This window comes from Notothenia rossii (assembly GCF_949606895.1).
Source record: "Notothenia rossii genome assembly, chromosome: 4".
Classification (NCBI taxonomy): Eukaryota; Metazoa; Chordata; class Actinopteri; order Perciformes; family Nototheniidae; genus Notothenia; species Notothenia rossii.
In genome coordinates, this window is record NC_136902.1 from 46,316,999 (window position 1) to 46,344,413 (window position 27,415).

A 27,415-nucleotide genomic window follows, 5' to 3' on the forward strand; every position below is an offset into this window, starting at 1 on the left:
TGTCACCATCAACCACAGATCTATTTTATAATAATACATTCAATTTGTATAGCTTTGGAAGAGGACTACGTTTGTAGAGTGGACTAGTACTTTGATAGCATCAGACACACACCCCCCCCCCCCCCCCCCCCCCCCCCCCCACATGTGTTGTTTACTATTTAGCTGTTTAGATGTGTGATGACTAAAAGAAGATATGATTATATTTCCTCATACATAAAACAATTGTATCCAGTTTCCGAAACGTGTCATTAATTCAAAATGCAGAACTCTGCATGTTTCAGAGCAGGATATCATAGCATAGATTACTACAGTAATCTGATAAAGGAAAATATAAAGGCTGAAAGGGTGTGTCTCTTTCTTCGAACACCTCGCGCAACCTCTCGTCACGTCAATCATTCAACCTCTTGCGCCAGTACAGCCGCCTCCTCCTACCGGTGGGATGCAGGCGCCATTAACTGCGGTTTAATTCAAAGTTTACCGTCAGTCAGTCAGTCAGTCGGTCGCAGCAGCTGTCAGGAGGAGGACCAGCACCGTGTCACACTGCTGGCCGAGGTTGTTTGTTTGTTTGTTTGTTTGTGTGCGTGTGCGTGTGTGTGTGCGTGTGTGTGTGCGTGTGTGTGTGCGTGTGTGTGTGCGTGTGCGTGTGTGTGTGCGTGTGTGTGTGTGTGTGTGTGTGTGTGTGTGTCGGCTTGATGAGAGGAGAGATTGGTAATTGCCTTCAGCGCGCCAAATGCTGCTCCCTGCTGCCGGACTCCATGCTGTCCGTCCCTGAGGACCGCGGACCCCGCCCGGACGGATTGCGTGATCTGCCTTCTGTCTCTATCTCTGCGTGCTGACGGATGGGAACCACGCGCGCTTTACCGGAATATTTGGGATTAATTATTTGCATTTGTTAAACAGGTCCTACCTGGAGGGATAACTGCCGTTTGGGGAACAGAGCAGCCGCTCAGAGCCGCAGAGGCATGGTGGATAAAAGGTTGTTTGTACTCGTTAACACCTTCAGGGTCGGTGGGTGTTGTTCCTGGTGGGCACGGGGTTTACCGGGATTTGTGATGAGCGGTGTCGGATCTGAAGATATTTAGCCTCCAGACATCACTTTTCTCCGATCTATGTCTCCGGTGTCTCTGTGAGGACTGCTCGGATGAAACAATAGATGGATGGCACGAGCTCTTACATCCCCGTTACATTAAATTCGTTTCTGAAGTAACGTTCATTGGCTTTGGGAGGCTAACCTTACGACCCTGCATACACCCACCCTTCTCGTCTGAGGATCTATACGTGAGTGCTTCTCGTGGGTTTGCACGGCGAGACCACCGGCACCTGGATTCCCGCCCCCTTTTTTCTGCCTGACTGCGCCACGTATGTTCCAGTGTATCTGCTGTTTTGTGCCGTCCAGTCCCACATTTATTCAGGCCCACAAAACTACCCAGAGAGCCCCTCTCTCCCGGCTGTGGTGGAGAGAAGAGTTGCCCCGGAGAGGAGAGCCGGAGTTGGGATATCAGCCAAACCTGACCGCCTTTAAAAAACCGTCCGGTTCTGTGTGATTTAACGGAGCCGTTAGAGGACCGGTCGGAGAGGAGGGAGGACGGATTGTGGAGAAAAGAGGAGAGGAGGTGGATATTGATGAAGGTAAGGCTGATTGATCGACTATTAATAGTACAGGGTGTGTGAGATGGCGGAGGATGCTCTGCTATGCAGTGGATTTTTTTCCTGCCAGGGGGGTGCCAGCAGGAGTTTTATTCTTAGTGCCCGGGAAATGAATCATCCCTGTAATCTGATTAGTCTGCCATACCCTCAGTGTGTGACTGCTCCTTTTGTGGCGCCTGTGTTGGCACTGTTGGTGGATTGTGTGTTCTCTCAGGAGACACACTTTACACACACTTTACATCCTCTGAACGCAGCTCCGCGGCTCGTGCTGCTGACAGTCCTCTCTGCTGGGGAGCGGATTGTTATTTCTGTCTCACTTCTGTGCTGCTTTATTGGCCGGGCTGTATGGGAATGTGTGCGTGCGCGCATGCTCACTTGGCTCATGCGCGTGCGTGTTTGGATGCATCCGTTCGCGCGCGCGTGGGTGGGAGCTCAGTAATAGAACCCATTTTAGGGGGAGCTTCTCTCCCTGTCTCACTCTCTGTCTTTAAAGCTGCCTCATCATACCGCTCCAGTTGACTGGCGTTACAGACACATGTATTTATGTAGGAGGCCAGGGGATGAGTACACAAGAGGAGAGGGTGGGGGTGATAGGGAGACAGGGTGGAAGGAAAAACAAAGGAATAGAGGTAAGGATCAAAGAGTGAGGACAGTGGTTTGACACAATATGATAGAAGTAGAGGGAGCAGTAGAGGAGAGAGAAAGAAGGATGAGAGTGGAGAGAAAGACCAGAGTCTGTTAAACCAGGGAAACAGAAACAGACAAGGGCAGAGAAGAGCAGATAGCAATGGTGATGAAATGACGATGAGAAACAGGAAAGGGAGAGATGAGGAACTTCTGGAAAATAGAGGTGAGAGAGCAGGAACGAGAAGGAGAAGGGTGTGGATAGCAAAAAGCATAGGGCTAAATAATGATGAGATCATTTTTGTAACATGTTCGATATGAACCAAAATGTCATTACAAAAAATTGAAATGTTTACTTGTGGACAGGAAGTGTGCTATGACAATCTCTTCGTGTTAAATCATTTTACAGAGCATGTAATGAATGCACTGCTGACGGTCAACAACAGGACAGATGTATTGTTCGCTAACAGAATCATGTTAGGAACCAGGGACAGCTCAACACTGAGAAGGCTTCAGCTTAAAAGAAGTTCTGAAATACTGAAAAAGTGGTCAGTAAAATCTCGTCATCACAAGAAGCCTAGTTCAGCGACCATCAACTTGCGGCCTGCGGGCCACATCCGGCCCGCCAGACCTTCTCATCCGGCCCACAAGACGGGGGTTATTGTGGCGTTGGCGGAGTGGTTACTGCGTTTTTTTACAACGTCTCGTGAGTAATGTGCAGCACCGGAGTCCAAGAGAGAGGCAGCAGCTGCGGGACAGTAGCTTAGAAGTGATCCTTCGTTAGCGTGAAGAGTCTGCTAAGCTTTATGCGCTCCGCAGTACCTGAGGTCTCCGGTCACTAGAGGCGCCTGCACAGAAAGCTGAGGGCCCCGCACAGGGAGGCCTTGTGAGAACAGAGAGGAGAGTTTGCATTTCCATACAGATGCTTACTACCTCCACCATTCGCTTCTTGCAGTTAATGGATGGATTCAAACGAGTTGGAATCAGGGCCAGAAGCTGGTTTTGAGAGGCAATATAACTGATTTTAGTCAGTTAGAGTCTGTGTTGTGTTCTTTTTCCCTCACGCATGTGAGAGTGATGTGAGAGTGGAGAATACACTGATCTGAATCAAAATACCTTCAAATTCACTGATTTTTAGTTGAACCTGACCTTTGACATTCCTCTGGATTGAGTTTTTTTTTAAAGAGAATATCTAAAAAATAATCAAAATCTTGAATCAGTTGAAAATACAGCCCCCCCAAAATACAAGGCTGTTTAATGTACAGATGTAGCACCGAATTTCAGACTCCAGCTTACAGCTTCCTGCCTACGACCTGCCTAAGACCAGTATTGAGGAATGTGAAGCCCTCCCACTATTTTCCAAGAGGGCGTTGCCAGATTTTCAATTTCAGGTTTTAACCAGGAGATGGCGCTTCATTCACAAATACAGAAAGACAAGTTTCATGGACTTTCAGTTGTGTTTTGAAGAGCATTTGAACACATCAATATTTTAGATCAACTAAAGTATATCTAATCTTGTAATTCAATAATATATAGTCTTTATATGTTAAATAATCATAATTATAATGTAAATGTTTACATTACACTTCTTTATTTGTTATGCTCATACTTTTACCTTTACAATCGTTTGCTTTAATATGCAGTATATTTTTTGTATATTTTTGTGTTTGCTTCCTCCTGCTCCCTTTCGGACGCATACTGTATGATTTATTATTATTATTAATATGAAGATATTATTAAGATAAGATTAATTTATTAATTGAACATTTTAGTTTAGAATGTGCTGTTCCACGGTAATTCAGAAGGCTCACAGGTCACATTCCGACCATTATTTAAAACAATAGGTGCTTTCACACCGTCTACAGTTTGATTTGTATAGAGCAAGGGTCGGCAACCCCTGGCACGCGTGCCAACATTGGCACGCGGCACCGTAACCAGTGGCACACTAGGAATAAATGGAATAAGTGTGCAATAATATTTAAATTGTATTTTCGGATCCTGATCGAGACTGCCGCCAGTGCGCGTCTACCTGCAGAAGGAAGACATGCACGCAACGCAGCCCCGCTGACTTTCTGCCGCTTTCCTCCGTGGTGCAGTGCTGATCGTTTCACCACAGAGGAAAGCACTTCACAAATTGCAGTAGGCCTAACAATAAGGAGCTGTACAAATGCGGCAGTTTTTGCGTGGCTGTGTCTTTAGTTGAATGCCCAGTGGCGATCTGCTCATCGAAATAATATGCTACAAAGGGGCGGACTGGCCATCTGTGTGTTGAACTTTCCTGTCGGCTCCCAGACCGTAGTCGAGGAGGGCAACAGCAACAAGGTTCAATAACCCACTTTAGCTTAAATAACTGGAGAGAGGCGAGCTCTTCTTGGGTGGCCGTTGCATTTATTTAGCTGTTCTTCTGTTTCAAAAAATACATCACAGACCTCTGTTTTTCTGCTGCCTCGTTTCACTTCCAGAAACATACACACGTTCCCCCCTCACTGTCGCTCTACCATTCACAAACACACATGCACAAGCCACACCTCTCTCTCTCTCTCTTGAAGGGACAGCGATCTCATCTCACTCTGCATGACCCTAATATCATAACATGTGTGTTCTGGAGAATCACAGAACGGACGATTGTCCTTATTATTATGCCGTTTAAACCAATTACTTAAATGTGGTAAATGTGTAAGTTTTGTTGACAGGTCCACACACTGCTTCCCCGCAGCGAGGCTCCCCCCGCCCTCCGGCTGATAGTTCACGAGCCCCCCCGCCGTTGATAATTCTCGATTGTCGGCACGCTGATAAATATTTTTTTTTTAAATGGCACTTCATATCAAAAAGGTTGCCGACCCCTGGTATAGAGGGAGCTCTGTGACTGAATCGCCGGCGATTAGGTGTGGCGCATTTATCATAGGTGATCAGAGCTAACTGCCTGCCGTCAGATTTCATTTAAAAAACAGATCTGATTTTAAGAATATTTCTGCACTCATAAAGAATGATAAGAATACGAATAATGCGTACTGAACTGGTTTAATTAATTAGTGAGTTTATTTAACACTAGAACCGCCAATCGGGTCAATTTGTGTGATGTGTGTTGTGTGTGTGCAATGTAACTTTTTTCAAAAAAATATTAAAGTCTCCCAGTCCGTGACTTTTCCTGAAAGTGTGTTATGTAGCACCCTATGTTGTTAAAAATTGCATTCTAATAGCGGGATTTGACGGGTTTAGGTAGGCCTATACAAAAACCTCTGGCGGTTCTAGTGTTAAGGTAATTAGGTACAGTAGAAGACCTTTTTTATCAGTAACACATTTAGCAGTTGAACATAAAAGTCAACTAACTGAGTGTCACTTGCAATGACAGTGTTGTGTCTAACTGTAAGCTTGTCACTCAGAGTAACCTACAGTTAATTTAGCTGCTGGAGAAGAAAGATCAGGGGGGGAGGGGGGGAGAGAGCTGTTGTTGATGGGCCATTAGTTGTATAAATACACAGCTGAGAGCTGCCGTTTCATTCAGACTGTTTAAAAAACGGTAACAACGGACTATTTTTCTTAGCGGATGCATGTCAATTTAAATCAATACATACAATTATTTTTTAAATCAATACAACTGTTTTTTAAATCAATAAAAACATTTTCTAAATCCATAAAAGCATTTAAATTAATATTGGGAGTCATGTCGTTACTTTGTTGAGAATTTGGCCGTGTAATAAGCGGGATAACTTGCAGCGACTTGTTCCTTATGGGGAAAATAACACCCGTCATGTGTGTGTAGAGGTGTGTGTGGTTAAAACACTTTCATTAAGTGAAGGAATGTCCTTCTATAAAACAGCTGTGGGCAGCAGTGAGTGTCACGGACATGAATTCATAGATCAAGGCAGAATGGTGCACACACTCTCCTGTCCTGCCAGGCGACACGCCCGTTCTAAGCCGTGTCCCTCACTCCTCACATCCCAAACTGCATCCCCACAAGTGTATTATGTTGTTACATCGTTTCAGATGTTATGTTTCAGTTGTGCTCTGTCTATGTTCAGTGATGCAAACTTGTCACCTTTCGGCGAAATTTGCCGTTTTGAATCCAAAATAGGTTGTTTGTGTGATTCATGTAGATCTGCAATACAAATATTTTTGGGGTATGGGGGGGGCTGGGACCCGGAGTAATCTGCGGCCGTGAGCTGTTATGTGCCATCATGACACACATGGTGTTCTTTTTTTATATATTATAATGAAGTGTGAGCTGTGTTCTCGAGTCTTCCTGCCTGTCGGCTCTGCTCATGGATGTATATTAAGGCTCTGCTGCCCCGAGATGATAGTCTAGCTTCAGCAGCTACATTACCTACGGGTGCGTTTCGTTAATATTAACTGCGCGTCCGGAGTCACTGTGGCACAGACTGGACCGCTGGTGAACAGCTGTTAGAACGGGCCGTTCAGGTGTTCAGAGCAGAGCTCCCTGTCGGAGCGGCAGAGCGTGATGTGAACTGAAAAGTTTTTCTGTGGCAATATTATTTAAGGAATCGTTGAGCTAGCTAGCTAGCATACATTGTCACTATCTGCTAACGTTAGCTTTATCCTTCTATTTCTAATAGTTTTTTTCATAGGCTATAAACAGAGGTGGTATAAGTGTATATATATTGTACTTGATTAAAAGTAGAAGTACTCAGATCTTGTACTTGAGTAAAAGTAGAAGCACATAGATCTTGTACTTGAGTAAAAGTAGAAGCACTCAGGTCTTGTACTTGAGTAAAAGTCGAAGCACAAAGATATTGTACTTGAGTAAAAGGAGAAGTACTCAGATCTTGTACTTGAGTAAAAGTAGAAGTACTAAGATATTGTACTAGAGTAAAAGTAAAAGTACTCAGATCTTGTACTTGAGTAAAAGTAGAAGTACTCAGATCTTGTACTTGAGTAAAAGTAGAAGTACTCAGATCTTGTACTTGAGTAAAAGTAGAAGTACTCAGATCTTGTACTTGAGTAAAAGTAGAAGTACTCAGATCTTGTACTTGAGTAAAAGTAGAAGTACCAGAGTGTAGGAATACTCTGTTACAGTAAAAGTCCTGCATTCAAAATGTTCCTCAAGTAAAAGTAGAAAAGTATTCTCATCAAAATATAGTGAAAGTAGCGACAGTAAAAGTAGTCATTGTGCAGATTGGTCCATTTCAGAATAATATATATGATATGTTTTATAATGATTGATCATGAAAGTGTTCTCAAAGCTGGTAAAGGTGCAGCTAGTTTTAATGACTTTGTATACTGCAGGGTAGCTTGTGGATTTACTCCAGGTGGAACTAAAGTCTGATTTAACACTTGATTATATTTCACATCATTCATCCACATCTGTAAAGTAACTAAAGGTATTAAATACATGTAGTGGAGTAGAAGTACACCATGTACCTTTGAACTGTAGTGGGGTAGAAGAACATATTAGCAAAACATTGAAAAACTTAAATAAAGTACAAGTATCTCAAAATTGTGCCCAAGTATAGTACTTGTTGAGTTTATGAACTTAGTTACTTTACACCATGTGGCTATAAAGATAAAAAGACGTAAGCCTTGCACAGAGGCATGAAAATACATTTTCAAAATGCTCAACAGTGCTGCCAAAATTATAAACTGACTGCTACACAATTTAAAATAAATGCTTTTATATATTTCTATTAGATGTGACTCTTTGGCATTTCTGTTATTATTAACACTGCTGCTTTAGTTGTTCTGACTGCGAAAATCCTCTGTTATTCCTCATTTTAAAGCCGATATTCTGTGGGGTGGGGGAGCCGGGGGCTCGGATCCTTGTCACCTTTTTCATACCTGATGAGTTTGCATCCCTGTATGTTAAAAAGCCTCAGTCACCTTAATTCATGTAATAAAAACATCTCAGGTCAGTAACACTCAAAGCTAAATGTGCAATACCATGTTCAGCTATGTTACTATTTATAATGTTATTGTTGTTACATCAGAAGATGTACATATTGGAATGATTTCTTAACTTACAGTAGGTCTATTTTTTACAATGTGTGTTGGAAGGATTTATTAAATTACTATGAATATTGTCATTGTTGAAGGCTTTTAGATAATGGTGAACTATAAGCCTGAATTACATAACATTTTATACCTAAAAACATAAAAAAACAATAAATAAATCACAATTATTCTAGTTATTTTTACCTCCTGTATTGCTTTCAACCCACCAGCTTTTATGGTGTTGTTACGTCACTAACTGTAAGCTTGTCACATACAGTCTATGGTCACTCAGAGTAACCTACAGTTAATTTAGCTGCTGGAGAAGAAAGATCAGGGGGGGAGGAGGGGGAAGAGAGCTGTGGTTGATGGGCCATTAGTTGTGTAAATACACAGCTGAGAGCTGCCGTTTCATTCAGACTGTTTAAAAAACGGTAACAACGGACTATTTTTCTTAGCGGATGCATGTCAATTTAAATCAATACATACAACTATTTTTTAAATCAATAAAAACATTTTCTAAATCCATAAAAGCATTTCAATTAATACTGGGAGTCATGTCGTTACTTTGTTGAGATTGTGGCCATGTAATAAGCGGGATAATTTGCAGCGACTTGTTCCTTATGGGGAAAATAGCACCCGTCATGCAGATCAGGATCCCAAAGCGTAGCGGAGGGATCCTGATCGACCAAAGTGGCTCCATTAAAATATAAATATTTGTAGTGAATTACTGAGTTTAGGCACGTTAATAACGTTTTAATGAAGTTGAATACAGTATATTCATATGTGTCAGTGATTTCATGTCAATTCGGCGAACATAAACATAAATGATCGTGGTGAAGATGATGATTAAATTAGGATTAAAAATCGAGAGCCGGGCTGCATTTCCTCCTGTTCGGTTTTTTCGACTAAACAACATTATTTTGTTAAATAACAACATGGTTATGTTTTGTAAATGATTACATGTCTCTTATTTAGCACAGAGTATGATATCCGTGACATATGGATCTTAACAAAGTTCCGCTGTACATCCAGCGTACTGTATCTGACTTTATTTCACATGAGCTCCAGTGTGGAACCCCACTGCACCCCCTGGTGGATCAATGATCCATTGCAGCTGGCTTCATTATAATTACATTTATCTATCACGGGGGCGGTCTCAAGTCAAGCTGGAGGTTTTCCCTTGAGCGAGGGCAGATCACGTACCAATCACGGCCCTCGCGTTTCAAACTGTCTGAAATGAATCGCTACATCTGTAGCTGCTCAGTATTCATCATTTGTTAGATAACCTTTGCCTCTTCTGTTGATTAAAAACATTTTGATTAATGGATCATTTGTTTAAGGGGTTGTACGGAATTGTTTGAAACTTCAAATTTGACCTTATAACATTGAAATTGATATTCTAAATGAACATCTTAAGTTCCTTCCCAGTTGCATACAAAGATTAGGCTACACTTTGTTTGGTATTAAATTTATATTTCACTGGTGGTTGCATGAGATTGTTTCAGACTGATGTGATCCAAACCTTTTCAATAACCCACACTGTAAAAAATGGCTGTGAAATCCACAGTTATTTACAGTGTTTGTGCACATTAAATTACTGTATACCATTTTAGAGTATAATACCGTGTTTCGAACCAAAAATTACCGCAGCTCTGGAGTTACTGTAGAAATAACAGTAGTAACGTCCCAACTGTATAAAATCACAGTAACCAACAATGTACTGTAGAAGATCACAGTAACCAACAATGTACTGTAGATATTAACAGTAACCAACAATGCACTGTTGAAGATCACAGTAACCAAAAAAGAAATAACCAACCGAAAAACCCCATTTATAGCTAAAATATCTTAAATAAACCAACATATTTTTCTTAATATATATAATTTTGATGCAGTGTAATTACTAGTTTGGCTATACTAGATATTTTATATACTTATTAGATATATATTTGCAGGGGCGCCGTAAGGGGGTGAAAAGTTAGAACAATTCTAAGGGCCCGTGACTTACAGGGGCCCAAACAATTTTAGAATATTAAGAAAAAGATGTTTAAGTAACCAATGTGATATCTTTTCCTGGGGCCCAAAATCCCTGTATATTTGTAAGACCCTATGTCTTTGCAAACCGGAAGAACTACAAAGGTGGTGCTGATTTATACAAAGAATGTGTCTTGGCATTGCACCTTAAACACGCAACACGGAATAAAAATAGACAAAAGTAAGATAATAATCATCATTTGTATTATTATTGTGGCGGCTCGAAAGTAGACGAGAATAGCCGATTGCAGCTGGGGGAGGTCACAAAAAGCTTGCCTAAAGTCGGACAGCTCTGAGTCGACTTGACTCGGTTTGCAATGGCGGGATTTGCGTTGCCGTTCTTCGTTACGGATGAACAATTATTATATCACTACAAATGAATGACTCAAGTGTCTGTTCATTTTAAAACAAATCAATACAAGGGGGGTTGAATCCTAAATGTAAAAGACAGAACGACTTAATACTTTGCAAAACTACTTCTGTCAGTGGTCTTGACCAGTTTGCTTTTATAAAGAATGCACAAATGTGTTTAATCGTTAATGTCAGATATGTACTAAGTAAAAACATTTGCTCCTGCTCAAGATTAGATTCAACTTTATTGTTATTGCACAGATTATAGGTACTGAGACAACGAAATGCAGTTTAGCTTCTAACCAGGAGTGCAAAAAGCAGTAAAGTGAAAAGTAATGTACACAATCTACACATACATTTAGAATGAATTGAATGATGAATAAACAGTGAGAGGTATGAACAACAGGACACAGGAGTGGTTTAAATAAACAGGGTTTTGTATTTACCCAAAAGTCCACAGAAAACATCATAAACCAATAATTTCTAATAACTAGGCCTATAAAAGAGGTCAACAGAAAATACTTCAAAGAAACATGGCATCAACTTAACACTTAGGTGTTAACTCAACAAACTGACCTGCTACAATGAAAAACCTATACCTATATATTGGCTTGGCCAAACCAAGTTGAAACCAAGGGATAATTAATAGTAACAGAAAACACAAAGGACACTGACAAAACCCAAATCCTCCCTTTAACATGAAAGTAGGTGGTTTGTCCCAATCTGTCCCAATTGGCTCCTTGCAGTATTTATGAGTCCTCATCGCTAGGCCACGCCCTTTGCTGAACCAGGAAGTAAACTCCCCTAATGGACATGGTAACTCAAGAGACAAATAAATTAATTAATATAAATAATTTTGTCAGTTCATTTATGTAACCCTAGCCAAAGTTTGACAGTCTGACGTCAGGCCACTTAGTGAAAAAGCAAGTTAAGCTAACTGTACTCGGCAAGCTTATCAAAATGTCTTACACGTGTAAGGTTTGTAAGTTCAGGACAGGGTCCATTCCTGCATGCATTTGGTTGTTTGTATTCAAAGTGTTTTCAAATATTGTGTATTATATAAGAATAGTTATAATGTATTTGCCAAACAGTGCCTTTTGTTGTTTCTCATGTGTTGGTTATGTTTATGTATTATGTCTGTCATTTCACGTTTAGTAAAGTTTTCATGTTTATTCACGTCTGTCTATTTATGTCATTCATCTCTAGTTAAGTCCCTGTGTTTCATGTCGTGTCTCGTTTTCCATTTCCTGTTTCATTTTCTACTTACCTCTTGTCTCTCATTTCAGGCCCTGTTACTTCCTCCCTTTTTGTGTTTTCACGCCATCATCAGTGTCTGCCCCGCCCCTGATTGTTTCCACCTGTTCCCACTCACCTCATGTTTAAATAGTTCTGTCTCCCCCCCTGTCCTGTGTCAGTTCATGTTTGTTCCCACATGTGGTCGTGCCAGGCCTCAGCAAAGAGAGGATCGTTTCCAGTCTTGTCAGGTTATGTTGTTTTGTTAGTTTAAGTTTATTTTAGAGGGATTTTCTGTTCAATGACATTAAAAAGAAAATGTTTGTTACATTCAAGACTGTGTCTCTGGGTCGTGCATTTGGGTTCTCCAGTTTGTGTCGAGGTTGTGACACCTTTTCAACTACAGCACGTCTCTAAAATGGCTTGGCAGAAGAAATTGCTTCATATTCTTTGTGTTTTGTTATCCACACTGTTTTAAAAATGCAATCTCCATGTTTTTGGATATTAATATCGATTGTTTTATGGGTGAAAATGTTTATCATTTAGCACAAGAACATACATGGTCTTGATACCGTTAAACAATTAAGAAAACATTGTTAAAATGTATTGTTTGCTGTCTCCCTGCAGTTATTGGTGAGCTTTAACATTTTGTCAATAATTTCTGGTAATCTGTAAATTACCAGCATGACATGAAGTATACTATAATAAAAAATGTTACAGTTACGATACTGATACTGTAACTTAAAATTATAGCATTAAAGTTTCTATTTTACAATTGAAACACTATTACCGTAAACAAAAATCAGTACTTTTTAAATGACAGTGTTTTATTTTATAGTTAAAATACTATTAGCTTAAACAAAAATACAATGCTTCGAAATTACTGTTTTATTCTACAGCTATAACACTACTGCTGTAACAAAACATAAAGTAATTAAATATTACTGTTTCATTTTACAGTTAAAACACTATTGCCGTAAACACAAATACACTACTTGGAAGTTACTGTGTTTCATTTTACACTGTTACTGTAAATAAAAACTTGTAAACACTGATTTCCTTTACATTATTTAACTGGCAGCAATTGACAAGTTACTTACTGTAATTCATTTTACATTATTTAACTGGCAGCAATTGACAAGTTACTTACTGTAAAATGAATTACAGTAAGTAACTTGTCAAGTTTTGCCAGTTAAATACTGTAAAATGAATTACAGTCAGTAACTTGTCAATTGCTGCCAGTTAAATACTCTGAATTTCACGGTACGTTTCTTACAGTGTAAGGTCATAGTGGTGTTCCTGTGCTTGGCTTTGAAACAAATGTAAGTGCTCAATGGCTACAAGCACAAATCAGGCCTGCTGTATCTTTTTAATCTGTGTTCCCCTCTTTATTATAGATATTGGAATAATTACAGGCATATATTTCATTAACAGATACAGAGTCTTTGGCCACTGGCAGCTGAAACACCAATCATACAGACATTTCTATTATTTTATAAATGTAATGCAGCTGGTAGTTGTTTGTTTTTTGGTGCAGTAGGCTATCAGAGTGTTTTCAGGAAGCGGTACTTGTTACCCGCCCAGCTTCTTATGTAACAACACCCCCACTCCCCTGAGGGATAAGAAGGTAAGAGGCCGTCACAAATATCCAGATCATAATGTGTGATTTACATTCCAGCGGAGGTTCTGCATCCTGTCTGGTTAAATAATTAATCTGTAGCCTAATCCCTAATCCCTGAGCGTAGAGCTATACAATCAATCATCAATCAATCAATGTTTATTGATATAGCCCAATATCACAAATGTCACATTTGTCTCAGTGGACTTCACAGTTTGTACAGAATATCAGTATGACAATGCGACACCCTCTGTCCTTAGACCCTCACATCGTACAAGGAAAAACTTCCAGAGAAAACCCACAGTTTAAAGGGAAAAATGGGAGAAACCTCAGGGAGAGCAACAGAGGAGGGATCCCTCTCCCAGGACGGACAGACGTGCAATAGATGCTGTGTGTAAATTGAAAAGATAATACATTTGCAACATAGGTAGTCCAAATGTTTGGAAATGCATGTGTGTATAATAGGAAGATGAATCCATGAGGATATCCATCCAGGACTTATGATCCAGGACCACAGCCACGACTCGCGATCCATGACACAGGACCGCAGGATCATCCATGACTCCGGATCCCGGCATATATAGACACCAAAAAGAAAGAAATTTGGGGAAGCTGGGTTAATCGGAACATGAGAGTACACAGGTATAGACAGAGAGAAGGAAGAAGTAAGATGTCCCCCGACAAACTAAGCCTATATCAGCAAAACTATACCTCCAATCCCTCCATCTCTACACCAATCTGTCTCTCCATCCATCTGTCTGTCCAGCTGGCCAGCCTGCCTGCATTCTTTCCTTTTCTGTCTTTCCAGAGATTCTCTGATGGCCGGGGGGGGGGGGGGGGCATATGTTGCAGGTGCTCTGCAGGTTTACCAAAGACATTACATAATAATAATAATACATTTAATTTATATAGCGCTTCTCATCTGCCAAGACAAATCTTGAAGCGCTTCACAACAAAGGACACTGATACCATTTGAGAGATTAAACAAACAATAGTAACAATTATTTAAAAATATATATATATTAGGGCTGCACGATATTGAAAAAAACTGACATTGCGATATTCTTTTCCCCTGCGATATGTATTGCATTTTTTTTAACTATATTTAACCGAATTTTAGTCACGGACGTCTGGATCTTAACTGGTTGACTCATCATACCTTAAGTCATGATCTAACATGTCATGATAATGCAGGTTGCTTACCCTAAAATGAGGGGGTTCATCTGTGAATGAAGAGTGGTGTCTAGAAGGGATCCAAGAGATTAAACGTATTACATTAAACTATAGGAAGCTTCATTATCACATTAGGGAATTAACATACGTAACCAAATAGGTAATTTAACTTTTTATTCCAAAATTAAAACCTTTTTTGTTCAAATAGCAGCAAAGTAGTGGACATATTTTAAATAACATTATAAAAATAAAATTAAGAACAGCTATACACCAGCTCCTTTATGCCGTTTTGAACCTTTCTCATATGGTGTAACACCGGCAAAGGCATCTGAAATAGTTGTTTGCTGTGCATGCAGACTCAGAGCCTGCCACTCAATTACCCCTGACATGAGAGCCGCGCAAGTTTTCCTTTTGTAGCAAGCAGCAAAATAATTGTAACATGACGTGTTTGAGTTAATTTACTTACTTAATATCGAACGCCCTACATTTTTCTTTTTTTAAACCGCACGTCCCTGCGATGTGAATATCGTGCATGCGCATATCGCGGTTACCGACACAGTATATCGCTCAGCTCTAATATATTTATATATATATTAGGGCCGGGACTTTAACGCGTAAATTAAGATTAATTAATTACACAAAAATGAACGCGTTAAAAAAAATTAACGCATTTTAATCGCACTTATTTTTGCACCACGGAACGTTTCTCACTGGACGAGTTTCAGGGGTACCGATTATACTGGAGCACCAACCAACGTTCATGACAACAGACAACAACAAACCACAGTGAACAATAGTCAAACATGAACGAAGAAGCTGATGAGACCCACACCCAATTCGCGTTGATCAAACAGTGGCCTATGCAACAGAGAGATTTTATTTTTCATCAGGATATTGGAAGAATAGGAAGGATTGAGGTCAATCACTGGCACTTTTTTATTTTATTTTAAATGGTACACTTTATGTTGAACTATTTATTATGTTGTTGGTGCAACTGGCACTTTATGTTGAACTGTTTATTGTTTTGGCCAAGGTTATTGAGAGAGTTGGACTAAAATTGATTAGATTTTTTAAATCAACTGTTGGTAAATCAACAAAGTCTGTTATGGCCTCTGAAGCAACAGAGAGATGTTTTCTAATAGTCAGGGTTTTCAATGTTCTGAATGTACTTGAAAGTATTGTGTTTTACTTAAAAAACAAAGTGTTATAGTTTACAGAAGGTCTACCTACCTATAGGCTACCTGAATCTCTGAAATGTACTATATTCCTAAATATGCTATTGCTACACTTTATGGCAAAAATTGCACTTTTCTGTTGGTCTTGGTTAAGTACCACTTTGAAAAAAATAAGCAATGTTTTGTTGCTTAAGCTTATGTATTCAGTCATTATTCCATGGTATACTAAAATCCATGTGAAAAAAATTGCTTGTCACTGTTCTCAGGTCAAATATTTATATATGATTAAAAATGCGATTAATTTCGATTAATTAATTAAAAAGCCTCTAATTAATTAGATTAATTTTTTTAATTGAGTCCCGGCCCTAATATATATATATATATACAATTAAAATAAATACAATTAAAAAAGTCGGAGATAGCGATACAAATGGCAGTACTCCAGTTGTACCATGCTCAAAGTTTATTGGAAGGCCTGCCGAAAGAAGAGGGTCTTAAGGCCGGTTTTGAAGACCTCGGTGGAAGGGGCAGATCTCAGCTGATCTGGGAGGGAGTTCCAGAGGCGCGGGCAAATTAGCAGAAGGCTCGGTCTCCCATTGTTCGGAGACGTGTGCAGGGGATGTAAAGAAGAGGAGCGTGGCTGGAGCGGAGTGAGCGGGTAGATGTCTGGGTACGGATGAGGTCACAGAGGTATTTTGGGCTTTGTCCATTCAGGGCTCTTTAAGTGAGGAGCAGAACCTTAAACTGGATCCTGTAGTGGACTGGGAGCCAGTGTAGTTGTGCAAGTATGGGGGTTATGTGTGCGGACCTTTTTGTACCGGTGAGAACTCTGGCTGTACTGTTCTGGACAAGTTGCAGGCGGTTGATGGATTTGGCTGGAAGACCGGAAAGGAGTGCATTGCAATAATCTAATCTTGAGAAGACGAGTGCATGAACCAGTTTTTTTATGTCATCAGTTGAGAGTGAGGGCTTCAGTCGGGAAATGTTTTTCAGGTGAAAGAAGGAGGTCTTGGTGATATGTTTGATGTGGGCTTGGAAAGACAGAGTGGGGTCAAACCTTACACCGAGGTTGGTGACAACGGAGGAGAGAGAAATGAGCTGACCATCAAGGGAGGGGCAGATGTTGGCGGCCTTGGCAAGCTGGTCGGTGGTGCCTATCAGGATTGCCTCAGTCTTACTGCTGTTGAGCTGGAGGTAGTTGGTGGTCATCCAGGAGCGGATGTCTTCCAGGCAGGTGTTTAGTGTTTGGATAGTATTGGTGCTATTGGGTTGTGTTTTGATATAGACCTGGGTGTCGTCAGCATAGCAGTGAAAGTTGATTTTATGTTGTCTGATGATATGACCCAGAGGCAATAGATAGATTAAAAACAGTATCGGCCCCAGCACTGAGCCCTGTGGGACCCCGCATGTCACTGTGGTGTCGTCATACCTGGAACCCCCCAGAGACACGTGGTACTTCCGGTTGGTGAGGTAGCAGGAGAACCACTTCAGAGCCGTGTCCGTCACACTGGTGTAGGTCTCGAGGCGGTGGAGGAGGATGGTATGGTCCACTGTGTCGAAAGCTGCACTCAGGTCAAGTATGACGAGGATGCTGGGTGACCCAGAGTCGGCTGCCATCAGCAGGTCGTTGGCTACTTTTATTAGGGCTGTGTCTGTACTGTGTGCAAACCTGTATGAAGGTCTCGTACATTTTATTGTCAGACAGATGAGACTGGAGCTGTGCAGCCACGACCTTCTCAAGTACTTTGGCAAGGAACGGGAGGTTGGAGATTGGTCTGTAGTTGGAGAGGAGTTCTCGGTCGATATTTCTTTTAAAAGTGGGGTGACATCTGCTGTTTTGAAATGGACAGGCACCTCACCAATCTGTAGTGACTTGTTGATGAGTGTTGTCAGGAAATTAACCAAGGGTGGCGAACAGGCTTTTAGCAGTGGGGTGGGTATGGGCCGAGGGAGCAGCTGGTAGGCTTCGATTTGCCTATGTTGGCTAGTGCAGATGACGTCACCTCGTTGAGGCTGCAGAGGGTGATGCCGTTGATGAAGGGAGAGCAGGTGGGTGGGGTCCGAGCTACTGTTGAGGCTGTAATGGTTGCTCTGATATCTGCGATCTTGATCTTAAAGAAAGCAGAGAAGTTATTGCAGAGTTCTGGAGAGGCAGCTGGGGGGCATTGGTGGAGTTGAGAAGGTGGTTGATAGTGGAGAATAAGGTTCTAGGATTGCTTTTTCCATTGACTATTATTGAGGAGTAGTATGCAGAGTGGGTGTTTTTTAGAGCAGTAGCATAGGCACTTTAGTGTTCTCTGAAGGCCAGTAGGTGGACGGCGAGGGCCTGCTTCCTCCATAGTCTCTCCAGCTGTCGACCGCAGGTTTTCATGCGGCGGATATCGTCCGTGAACCAGGGGGAGGACCGTTGGAAAGTGGCTTTCCTCCTTTTTTCCGGAGCCAGGATGTTGAGCGTGGTGGTCATGGTGTCGTTGTAGAGCTCAATCATGTCGTTGGGGGAAAACAAACGGAGATCAGTTGAAAGGTTTGGTGTTATGGATTTGAGAAAAAGTGGAGGTTCCAAATGATGGATGTTTCGGTACTTCATGACTCTCTCAGTGGGGGGTGGCTGGTTGGAGGATGGGATTGTCAGCGTTAGGGAAATAGCCTTATGGTCAGACACTCCAAGATCAGAGATGTTTAGGTCTGATGCAGGTATGTTTCCGGTGATGATGAGGTCAAGTGTGTGACCATAATTGATTGTGACATGTACATGTTGTGTCAGATTTAGTGAGTCGAGATAGGACAAGAAGTCGGCAGCCATGGAGCATTTGGGGGAGTCCATGTGTATATTAAAATCGCCTAGTATCACAATGTTGGAGAGAGTGGGTCATACTGAGGTGATGAAGTTGAACAATTATGGGATGAAGGATGAGTTGGATTTTGGAGGACGGTAGACTAGTACAACTGTCAATGATTTGGGTGGAAAACATTTAAAAGCAAGGCACTCAAAGGACTGAGTATGGGGAATAGTCATTGGTTAGGGAATAATAGTTTTTTTGTACAGAACAGCAATGCTGCCACCGTTGCCATGTTCACGGGCTTTTTCGATGTAGTTGTATCCCTCTTTATGCCAGGTTTCAGTTAAAAATATCAAGTCTGAGCATTTGTCGTCGATAAAATCATGCATCAGAGCAGATTTCTTAGAGAGAGACTGTGTATTAAAAAGTACAATGCGTACAGAGGCTACCACTGTTTTGAAGAGGACGGAGTAAACGATCATTTATGGAAGATTGTCCACAGCGTGAAGCACTACAAGTCCCATGAGCGGCAGCGTTCTGATGACGCACCCGAGATGCGCCAGTGCGTCCCTCAGTCACGAGCGACGGGATGCTGCCGGTGTGCTCCCGTCGTAAACAAACTTTCGCCGTGAGCTTCTGTGGATGTAACGCGGGCGAGATATAAAATCATGTCCTTTTTTGGCAACAGAATGTCCAGGAAATTCATGACAGTTGTAGGTGAGGAGTTTCGAGGATATATTGTGTTTTATTCCCATGCCAATGAAGACCAGGCGCTACAACCGGGAAGCCGGGTGCGGGCTAGCTGGCTAAGAAGCAGCAGACCAGGCAGAGGCTATTCAACCCGGGACAGCGAGGCTGGACTGTCCGGGAAGTCCCCAAGAGATGCTTGGTGGAGGCACGGAAATCCAACAGTGTCTCAGAGGTTGAAGAACTGGGCAGAAAATCCACGGAGGCGATGACCGTAGGTGGCTAGCTACAATTAAGGCTATATATATGGCTGTAACGCGTTAATAACGCGCTAACGCAAAAAAAATTAACGCCACTAATTATTTTAACGCGATTAACGCATGTGCATTTTTTGTCCTCGGTCGCCCTGTAGTTTCAGAGCGCATCAAGTTTAAAATACCAACTACAATACAAGCACACTTCTGATGCCGACAGCCCCGCTCCTGCCGCCCGCTTGCAGCAGACCACAGACGGAGAAGCGGCGAACAAGCAACGCCAGCGTCCTCTTCTGAATATCGTGTCTTAACCTGAGGACGACCGGGACCATGAGATCTGACCACATGTAAATGAAATGTTATTACTGCGATCTGTCCTTAATTTCTTTGGTCCCCAGGAGGCCCTCTTTATCAGCACAATGTAATTTCCTTTCCAATATCATAGCTCTATGGACATTGAGAAGCATTTGTCTTTTTTTTCTTTTAATCAGAAGGCATTGGTGTGCCTATACAGCAAGAATATCCACACCACTGGCGCCTCAGAAAACATGAACAAAGAATGATTGTAATTTGGTTAGATAGCCCCTAAAGCACAGATAAGTCTGTGAACGTTTATCTCCATTCCTCCCTCTCTCATAACAGATCTCCTTATCGTAAACAGAGCAGCCTTCCTTCCAAATCTAATATGATAAAGCATCACTGTAACAGTACTGTAGCTGATTCAGAAGCAGTGTTAGCCTTGGCCATTGATTTCCGCTCTGACATAACGGTTGTCATTAGTTGATGTTTGTTAAACAGTTTTGTTATATCCACACACTCCCACACACACAAGCTCTGAGTACACCACCAACACTGTGGTGACATATTTTCACGGTTTGTGAAACAAGCATGACCCAAATGCAGATATAAACTGAAAATTCCTTTATTTCAAGGCTATGATATATATATATACAATGACAAAACAAAACACTCACCGCATAACTAGTCATGGAACAAGAAGAACCGACCAAGAGAGAAAGAAAACCCAGAACTTAAATACACACAAAACTAATCACACAACAAGACACAGGTGAGGAGGGAGGAGAAAACACAGGGGCCCAAGTGAACATAATCAGACAATTAGACACACCAGGGAAACTAATGACAAGAGGAAAAACACAGGGAGAAGGACCAGACAATAACCCAGAGGAAAACATGACAGGGAAAACAGCAAAAACACCCAAACCTACAAAACTATAAACGTGACATAACATGAGAATCGTGACATAACCCCCCCCCTCAAGGGACGGATTCCAGACGTCCCAAAAAAACAAAGTCCAGCAGGGTGGATGGAGGGGATCTGGAGGACGGGTCTCGGGCGGACGGCCCGGGGGCAAGGCAGAGACCAAGGTGGGGAACTCGGGCGGACTGCCCGGGGGCAAGGCAGAGTTCAAAAAAGGGAACTCGGGCGGACGGCCCGGGGGCAAGGCAGAGTTCGAAGAGGGGGTCTCGGGCGGACGGCCCGGGGGCAAGGCAGAGTTCGAGGAGGTTTGAAGACCACAGCGGGCAAACTCAGGGGACCGGGCCCGAGGGCAAAGACCGGACAGCTCCGGAGGCCGGGCAGGAGCCGGTGTCGGCAAGATCCCCCACGGAAGAGGACACAGGGCCAGCAGGACCCCCGGCAGGAGAGCAGTCGGCGGGACCTCCAACGTGACAAGACATGGAGTTGGCAGGACCCCCGGCAGAAGAGTAGTCTGCGGGACCTCCAATGGCACAGGACATGGGGTTAGCAGGACCCTTGCCAGAAAAGCAGTCTGCGGGACCTCCAACGGCTTAGGACATGGGGTTGGCAGGACCCCCGGCAGAAAGGCAGTCTGTGGGACCTCCAACGACACTTGAGTGGGTTGGTTCGCCAACAGAACACGGGGAGGTGACGTCGGACGGACAGCCAACAGGATACGGGGAGCTGGCGTCGGACGGACAGCCAACAGGAGACGAGGTGCTGGAGTCGGCCGGTATGCCGACAGGACACGGGGAGCTGGCGTCTGACGGACAGCCAACAGGAGACGAGGTGCTGGAGTCGGCCGGTATGCCGACAGGACACGGGGAGCTGGCGTCTGACGGACAGCCAACAGGAGACGAGGTGCTGGAGTCGGCCGGTATGCCGACAGGACACGGGGAGCTGGCGTCGGACGGACAGCCATCAGGACACGGGGAGCTGGAGTCGGCCGGTACGCCGACAGGACTCGGGGAGCTGGCGTCGAACAGACAACCATTCCTATAGCCGAAACTGGAGTCGGGACCATGGTTTCTGGGGCCGGTTCAGTAACCGGAACCATGGCTGCTGGGGCCTGTTCTGGAGCCCGAACCATGGCTGCTGGGGCCGGAACTGGGGCCGGGACCATGGCTGTAAGGTCCGGTTCTAGAGCCGGAAACATTACTGTAAGGTCCGGTTCTGGAGCCGGAAACATGGCTGTAAGGTCCGGTTCTGGAGCCGGAAACATGGCTGTGTGGGCCGGCATTGGAGCCGGAAACATGGCTGTAAGGTCCGGTTCTGGAGCCGGAAACATGGCTGTGTGGGCCGGCTTTGGAGCCGGCAACACGGCTGTAAGGTCCGGTTCTGGAGCCGGAAACATGGCTGTAAGGTCCGGTTCTGGAGCCGGAAAGATGGCTGTAAAGTCCGGTTCTGGAGCCGGAAACATGGCTGTGTGGGCCGGCACTGGACCCGGAAACATGGCTGTAGGGGCTCGGGCTGCTAGCCTGCCCTTGCGACTCCTTCTCTTCGCAGCCGCCCTAATACTCCGTGGACCTCCATAAGCCAGACGAGTTCCATCATACGACTCCTGAACAGGAGCAGGAACTGGGGAAGAAGCAGGGGTTGACTCCGGACGGAACACACTTTTTGTACACACACGTTTGTAGTCAGCAGGCTGGAAATCACACACTGAGAGAAAGTTCAAAATCCAGCCAGGTAAGAATTTCACCAAGTCTGGCTTCTCCATAACCAACCGGTGAAATTCTACCAGAGCGGCCTCCTTCTGTCGAACACTGGACGCTCCCTTCCACCAATCAACGCAGCAAGCCAGATAAAAGGTAAAATGCTGCAATTCTACCTCAAACGGATCATCTGCTGGGTCCATTGTTGGTCGTTTCGTACTGTCACGGTTTGTGAAACAAGCAGGACCCAAATGCAGATAGAAACTGAAAATTCCTTTATTTCAAAGCTATGATATAGATATAGATATATCTATATATATCTATATATATATATATATATATATATATATAGATATACAATGACAAAACAGAAAACTCACCGCAGAACTAGTCATGGAACAAGACGAACCGACCAAGACAGACAGAAGACCCAGAACTTAAATACACACAAGACTAATCACACAACAAGACACAGGTGAGGAGGGAGGAGAAAACACAGGGGCCCAGGTGAACATAATCAGACAATTAGACACACCAGGGAAACTAATGACAAGAGGAAAACACAGGGAAAAGGACCAGACAATAACCCAGAGGAAAACATGACAGGGAAAACATCAAAAACACCCAAACCTACAAAACTATAAACGTGACATAACATGAGAATCGTGACACATGTTCTTCATCTCTTGTACTTTTTTAACTTTATTTTGTAGAATCATTTGGTGATAAAGGCTTTGTTATTGAGTGTGACCTACATTTATGCAAGAACTTTGGAGAAATGAACAGAGATGTAAAATGGCCGCTTCTAAATCTGACGTTTGTGTGTGCCAGAGTTTTATGTTTTTTTTTTTACATATACTTCAAATTAAATGATTAATCATATATTAAAAAACAACAATAAAACAAAACCTATTCCCACCTATGGCTCTACATGCATTACTTTTCACTAGAGCTCGACGCTCGTGAACTGTCAACAGGAGGGCGGGGGGAGCCTCACTGCGGGGAAACTGTGGACCTCTGTTGCCTGTCAGCACAACTTAAATGATGCCGTTTTAAAATTAAAATAAAGGGCGGTGCCGGCCGTCAGCAAACCGAGCCGGCCATCAACGGCCCGCTGATCCTGATTCTGTGATCCTCCAGAACACACAGATGGCCAGTTCGTCACTGACTGCATGAAGGAGATTGTAGGAAATGTCGACAGAACAGCTAAAAAAAGAAATTTCACACCGTTTCAGATTTTGGTTATTTTGGGGAGGTCGAGAAAGGTAAATCATATTGTTTGGTGGATGCAGTTTGAACCACATTAGCAGCATGAAGGTCGGATCGTCACCTAAATAATTAAATAAGTGGTCCCAAAAAAAGTTAATGACAAATTACACATAACCTTCCTCAGGCAGTGTGTCAGTATGGTTGTGCCGGGGACAGGAGACCCCCCCATGATGAGAAACTGCAATAAATTATCGGGGAATCCTTCTGGAGTAGAGTCATGACTGTAGGAGGGGGGGGGGACTTGTAAATCCAATATGGATGTCAGCATGCTAATCTCAGCAGGACAGAGATCTAATGCTCATGTCTCTGTGTTTCCTTACCAGCGTCCATCAATCTCACTCTGCTTTTACTCCCCTCTCCCTCTCCCTCCCTCCCCTCTGTTACTTGACTTATTTCTCTGTTCCGCCTCTCTGTCTCCTTTTCTTTTCAAGTTGAAGGTCACCTCTGACAGCTGCTTGATGGATGCTGCAGTACCATTCCACAGAACTGAGCACAATGACACTGTGTTGCTGGCAGCATGGTCAGAAAGACAAACATTATTTAAAAAAACATGATAATGTGTGTTGTGCAGTTACATTTTATTAATTAAGCTATAAAGTAAACATGCCATGATTCACAATAACAATATTCTTTACTTAGAAGCCCTAAAACACACTTAAAATATGCCTCCAGACAGTTTTAGTTCAAGGTATTAAATGAATCAAATGTACTCTTTCCCTAATCGGGACATTGAGTCTGTGTGAGTGGCTGGTTGATTAATGCTCACAGTGCTCCACAGTGATCAATTTGATGTGTCAGCATGTGTGCATTAGACAGCGAGAGAAGGACTCTTTGAGGAAAGGACTGTTTCTCTCTCATCGTTCTGGTGAGCCCTGATAGTGTGTGTGGCTCTGCTGCTCCTCCTGCATCATGTGCTGTTTGGGGCCCTCTGAGATTAAAAGACTTGGGATTTTAATGGCAGAAGTACATGAGCGTTGCAGAGCTGTGTGTTGGAGCCAGATGGAGGCTGCTGTAAGGTGAAGCCTCTGTAGATTTACACTCTGTCCATCAAACACAGTATGAGTGCACTCACACACAAACACACACACACACACACACACACACGCACACACACGCACGCACGCACGCACGCACACACACACACACACACACACACAAACACACACACACACAGACACACACACACAAATGTATAGCAATGTAAACCGGTGCTATTTGCTCCAGTGAAACCTCTTCTCTGAAGTCACTGCTCTCTTATGAATATCTCTCTCCTTCTGTTTTCTCCTCACTTGCTCACTGCTACATATCCAGTGTTTCCCCTATATACATTCAGCAGGTAACAAGTGCCACTTCCTGTATGCGCGCCGCTTCTACGGGGCGTGCCGCTGCTACGGGGCTTCTGTGAGCGAGCGAGACAGAGAGAGAGCTAGAGAGAGCACACCTTTATCTATTTAATATAGTTGATAAATAATTGATTGAGTGATTAGTAAAATATGCATAAAGAAAAAGAAAGAATGATAACTAGGTAACATAAGATAAGAATAAACAAGTTTAAATTATTTGTTATTGGTTGTGATCATATTCTAAAGATGTTTGGATTATTGAAAAGTATACAGCTCCCTTTCATCCGAGTGTTGAGAGCTGTATCCATCAATTCATGTTGTGCACCAGATTGATGCATTTCACTCATCTCGCTGGGGGGTCCACCCCCAAATAAAGCAGGTTAAAATAATTAAATTGTATACATTTTATTTTGATTGTTTGTTATGTGGATGTGTAGTATTTGTGTTACTGTATGTTCAATAAAGGTGATTTAGCTAAATACACCTAGCCTCAAGAGCCATTCTTGTGCTCGCAAACACAGAGACATATTGGCGGGGTCCACTTCGCACGCACTAAAAAAATTCACGCGCTCCGCGCTCACATTTTGCTAGGCCCGTGTGCCTTAGCACCGCTGCTATGCCTCCATCCTAGGGGAAACACTGATATCAGTAATGTTCATAAGTCAAAAAAGCAGGTCATCTCATGATGAGGGTCATTATATTCACCGAATTATTAAACATGCTGTGAGAAATAGAAACTGTGATGTGAAGCAATAGCCATGCCATCAGACTGTTGTTCCATGATGGTGCCCTAATGTGTCTCTAAGGATAGCATGTCACGTATCATAAAGAAGCTGTCTGTTGTTCTACATTCTTTTATTAAAGGTCCCATGCCATGGGCATTTTTACTGATCATAATTCCATTGCTGAGGTCTACTAGAATAGATTTACATTGTTCAATGTTCCAAACTACACAATGGTTTCTCATACAGCATCTCTGTATATTATGTGTATTCAGTCTCTGTCCTACACGCCTTGATGGAGCTCCTGCCCCCCCCCCTCCCCTTCATATGAGCCCACTGTGCTCTGATTGGTCAGCTCACCCACCCTCTTCTGATTAGTCAACCACCGTTACAGCTGAACATCAGTGTTTATGTGTTACAATAGCGTTTGTTAGCAACCAGAAAATGACACCAGATGAGAATCCTGCTCGGGGTCTGGGTGCCGTGTTGGCGGGACGTTGCGGGGCTCGCTGCTCCGCCATTTGAGGCTTGAGGAGCAGACAGTGTTGCTGCGTGGGGTCTGCGAGACACCGAGAAAGCAAGACAGCGAGACACAGCAGAACTCAGCCTGAGCACACACACACATTCACAGCCAGGCTGTGTGTGTGTGTGCGGAGATCCGCTGATTGGTCCATTGGTCCATTTGGTTGGCGTTACGTCACTATGACCCAGAAGAAAAAAATGGAAAAAGAGAAATATCCAACGAGGCGTTCTGGGGCAGCATAGACAGGTATTTTCTGTGTTAGAGTTGTTCTCGCTACAGGGTGTACTTTGAGGGTTTGTGACTTTGCAGACCGTTTACATGCATACAAACACACAAGGGGATGGGTAATAACCGTAAAAGCTGGACCTTTAAAGAAGGGCATTATATTCAACAAGCTTCTCAGATTTGGATCCCTGTCATATTTCACATGTCAGTAGAATGTACTGCTCACCATGCTGTGAAACACACTGCTTATAGGATCCCAGCAGGTGTTAATTAACACACCTGATACAACCCTAAAAATACTCCCAGAGACACAGCCATCTGTCCTTCAGGCCCAACCACTCCCCTCTCTTCATAGTCTCCTCTCTTCCTCCAACAGCCACTCTTTGTGTTGACCTATTTCACTCTTCTTCTTCTCTCACTCCTCCTCCTCTCTTTGGCCTAGGTGTAAATGAAGACTGTGATGCAGTTCAGCCCCCCTGCTGTGACAGAAAATGGTTACTGTCACAGCAGGGGGGCTGTGCTAAAAACCGCACTAACAGGCTGGGGTTACCACAAAGTATAGGATAGGGATATCAAAGACAGAAGCAGGGATGGAGAGAAAAGCAGAATTAAAGATGGAGAGAGACAGTAGAGAGGATAGAGAGGAGAGATGGCAGCCAATTACAGGGCTCAGCTCAGTGTGAACAGTGGGACAGGGGGCTGTCAGCAGTCAGATAAAAATAGACACTATCTGTTGGGATGTATGTCTTTGTGTGTGTGTGTGTGTGTGTGTGTGTGTGTGTGTGTGTGTGTGTGTGTGTGTGTGTGTGTGTGTGTGTGTGTGTGTGTGTGTGTGTGTGTGTGTGTGTGTGTTTGCAGCACACATCAGAAGGGTTAAGGACAGTTAACACCACTC

General features: G+C 43.1%; 1 protein-coding gene across 1 annotated transcript in view; it reads left to right on the forward strand.

The window, feature by feature from the left end:
• The first annotated feature begins 222 nt into the window (after positions 1 to 222).
• The window catches only part of LOC307035191 (leucine-rich repeat and fibronectin type III domain-containing protein 1-like protein), a 429,933-nt gene continuing 402,740 nt past the window's right edge, over positions 223 to 27,415 (forward strand). Inside the window, exon 1 of the mRNA XM_079674257.1 lies at positions 223 to 1,629. The gene's annotated coding sequence lies outside the window, so the exon portion shown is untranslated. The remainder of the gene's footprint in view (positions 1,630 to 27,415) is intronic.